The sequence below is a fragment of the Octopus bimaculoides genome, chromosome 6, assembly GCF_046866305.1.
Source record: "Octopus bimaculoides isolate indiv1 chromosome 6, ASM4686630v1, whole genome shotgun sequence".
Taxonomy (NCBI): Eukaryota; Metazoa; Mollusca; class Cephalopoda; order Octopoda; family Octopodidae; genus Octopus; species Octopus bimaculoides.
Window position 1 is genome coordinate 68,907,147 of NC_142933.1, and position 4,166 is coordinate 68,911,312.

A 4,166-nucleotide genomic window follows, 5' to 3' on the forward strand; every position below is an offset into this window, starting at 1 on the left:
GAGAGAGAGAGAGGGGGGAGGGGAGGGAGAGAGTGTGTGTGTGAGAGTGAGAGAGAGAGAGAGAGGGAAAGAGAAGGAGGGAGAGAATTATGGGATATTAAATTATTAAACATTATCTATATTTTAATCTAGTTTCATTAATTAATATCTCGGTAATATTATTTTTCAGTTTATTTAGGCAATAAAAGAATTCGAAATAATAAATGCAGGACCTGAGGAATAACCAGACATTATAAACAACATTATTTGAAGATAGATAAAGTAAGAGAACTGCGGTGATAGCGGTTGTGGTGGTAAAACTGTTGGTGGCGAGTAAAACGACGTTGTTGAAGGATGGCTATTGTATTCGTTTATTCTTATAGACGCATTTATTAACCGTCTGTCCCCAAATTGCAGGTAAGCGCTCGAGCTCTTACTTTGACTGTTGCCCTTTCAACCCGTTTGACCCGCTCGAATGGCCTGATTCGACAAAATGCGGTGATCAAAAAGCCACAAGGTCTTCTGAGATTGGTCAAAACAGTGCTCCAGTTGCGACTTAAGTCCAGCAGAACATCAGCTCGTTATGCTACACTGGACTTCCTCTTTCATCTCGCTTACAATAAGAACAGGTTCAACGCGTCAAAACATCCCCCACTCCAACTTACATCCCAAACTCTGATCTCTACTACCACTCTCTTCTCCATTTCAGCCTCACAACCGCCATCTTCGTCAAAGCAGAATTATTGTGCGGGGGTGAGGAAAAAGAGATAAACGACTGATATATGGCTTTGCAGTTAGATGAATGTTGGAGGAGGGAGGAGGAAGGAGGTAGACGGATGAGGGGGTGAGTTAATAGGAAAGAAACAGGTGTAGGTTGTTAGGTGAGAGTGAGAGAATGAGTAAGTGATAGCGAAAGATTAAGGTTGATAGAGTGAGTTAGAAGGAGAGAGCGGGAAAGAGAGAGAGAGAGAGAGAGAGAGAGAGAGGAGGGGAGAGAGTAGGAGAGAGAGCGAGAGAATAAGCAAAGAGTGGTAAAGACAACGACCGAGATAAATGGGTTACAGAGCTGATTGAAGAGACACAGAGAAATGGGTAGATACATGGGTAGAATAAATCAGGAATGAATAGATAGAGAGCTGATATATATATATATATATATATATATATATATATATATATATATATATATATATAGATAGATAGATAGATAGATAGATAGATAGAGAGAGAGAGAGAGAGAGAGGTGGATAGATAGGTAGATAGACAGATAGCTAGACAGACATACAGACAGACAGATAGATAGATAGATAGATAGATGGGCAGAGAGGCAGACAGACACGCACAAAGACAGATGTAATGGAGAATAAGAAGGGCAAAGAGAAAGTTTCTCTCTCTCTATCACTCGATCGGTCTGTCTGTCTGTCTGTCTATCTATCTATCTATCTATCTATCTATCTATCTATCTATCTAGCTATGTCTGTCTCAGTCTGTCTGTCTGTCTGTCTGTCTGTCTGTCTCTCTCTCTCTCCCTATATATATATATATATATATATTTACACAATACATAGTACATATCTGTGTAAACACACACACACACACACACACACACACACACACACACAAACACACATAGTGTATGTGGAAGAGATAGAGAGGCAAAATGAGAGAGAGAGAGAGAGAGAGAGAGAGGGAGATGACATCAAACGCCCAAACTGACCCAAACAATCATAAAAATTTGCACACACACACACACACACACACACACACACACACACACACACACACACACACACGCACGTGCACACACACACACACACACACGTACACGCGCGCACACATGAACATGTATATTGTGTGAGTGAGATTTATAGAGGAAGTAATTGGATAAAGAAAGTGCCAAAATGAATACCACAAAAGATAATGTTTAAGCTAACGTTTACACATAAACGTACACGTATGCACACGTTTATAAGCATATAGGTACACGCAAAAATACGCGATATACGACTCCATCATACGAATATATCTGTCTATCTATCTATCTATCTATCTATCTATCTATCTATCTATCTATCTATCTATCTATCTACATGTCTGACTGTCTGACCGCTAAATCTACAAGTTTTTTTCATTCTTTCTCTGTTTTCTCTTATTCCTTTCAGTTGAAGAGCGTAGGCTCGAAACGTAAAAGACTTTTTCATTTTCCCGAGCGTCTAAGTTTTCTAATACTAAGCGAGATGCGACCCCTTATAATACTCCCTGATGATGGAGGCAGTTATCTAAAATTTCGGATATGAACATCTATTAATTTACAAGGATTACTTTTCCCCAGAAATGGCCATAGGAGAATTAATTTGATATTTACCTTGAAAAAACAACGAAAAACCAATGCTTAATCTACGAATTATAATTTTTTTATACACTATACTCTGGATATTTTATTACTTTATACAGTATACTCTAGACACCTTATAATCTTTTTTAACACCGTTTGTTAACCTAACGTTTACTAGTAAGTAGGACTGTACCCTTTAATAGGTTTATATATATTTCTCATATATTTTTATAGATTTTCATAATTTGTCGAACATATATGTTTATTATATTTTTAATATTTTTGGTGTGTCTGTAATTTTGAAATTTTTAGTATTGTTTCAATATTGAATATTTTTAGTATATTTTGGTATTGAACTTTTTACTGAGAGATGCATTAAATATTATCTTTATTTACTCTTGGCAGAAAGCCCGAAATTTTTGGGGAAGGGGCCAGTCGATTAGATTGACTCCAGTACGCAACTGGTACTTAATTTATTGACTCCGAAAGGATGAAAGGCAAAGTCGACCTGTAGCTCTCTTCAACCAGCTACAAAGGTTTCTAAGTTAGGAAATGGTATATCTGTGGCATCTTTGGAGAATTACTCTCCTATATCGTCATAGCATGTGTCTATTGTGGTTAAAGCTGGCTCCAGGTATGAATCAAGAGATAACTTAGGAGTTAGTCACCTCTTGAGAAATATAGCTGGAATGGGAACAAAGGAGAGCACAGCATTTGGCTTGACTAGAACCATGCAACAATCTGGTGTCAATTACACCTGTTCAACCTCACGAGAATTTATTACTTATCAAATTGATTGTCTTCGTGATGAACTTGATAATGTGATAGGAATGGTGAAAAATGCAATGACCATACGAGCTTTCAAACCATGGGAGATAAAAGAGACTGCTGCCAGTATGACACTTGACAAGGCTATCCTGAAGACACAACTTCCTCTTCAGGTGTTTGAGTTACTTCACTATGCAGCTTTTAGGAATACTTTGGGTAACTCCATTTATGTATCTGACAGCATGATTGGCAAGTTTTCTTCTAAGATTTTGCATCAGTATGTAGCAGATTACTGGCAATTGTTGACATTGGAGTTGACCATGAACATCTTCAATACTTGGTTGACCAGTTCCAGTGCAGTCCCTCGTCTGGCTTTTCTGATGCAAAGGCAAAATATTATGGCGGTGAAATTCGAGTGGAGGCTGAGAATTATATGGCAACTGCTACTGTACTTATTTTATTGATCCCAAAAGGATGAAAGGCAAAGTCGACCTCAGCAGAATTTAATCTCAGAACGTAAAGGCAGTCGAAATGTCGCTAAGCATTTTGCCCGGCGTGCTAACGATTCTACCAGCCTTACGATAACAAATAATCCTTTCTACTATAGGTACAAGGCCTGAAATTTTATGCTGGGGGGGGGGGACTTGTCAATTACATCGATCCCAGTGCTCGACTGGTACTTATTTTATCGACCCCGAAAGGATGAAAGGCAAAGTGAAGCTCGGTAGAATTTGTACTCAGAACAGGAAGCCGGACGAAATGCCGCTGAGCATTTTGCCCGGCTTGCTTAACGACTCTGTCAGCTTGCCGCCTCACAATAGCAAATACAAATAATAAAGCTAAAGTGAAGATAAAAAAAACAAAGAGTATGTTTATTGGCCAAATGACCGTCCCCAGATATAAGAATATCTGTTTCAACACACGACTTCACATCAAGAATCTTGCGATACAAATACATAAAGGTATACATACATACATACATACATACATACATACATATATACATACATACATACATACATACATATATTCTTTTAGTCTTTTACTTGTTTCAGTCATTTGATTGAGGCCATGCTGGAATACC

At 38.2% G+C, this 4,166-nt stretch overlaps 1 pseudogene; it reads left to right on the top strand.

Annotated features, from left to right (window-relative positions):
- The window catches only part of LOC106875226 (cytochrome b-c1 complex subunit 2, mitochondrial-like), a 67,203-nt pseudogene extending 63,643 nt beyond the window's left edge, over window positions 1–3,560 (top strand).
- The last annotated feature ends 606 nt before the right edge of the window (window positions 3,561–4,166 follow it).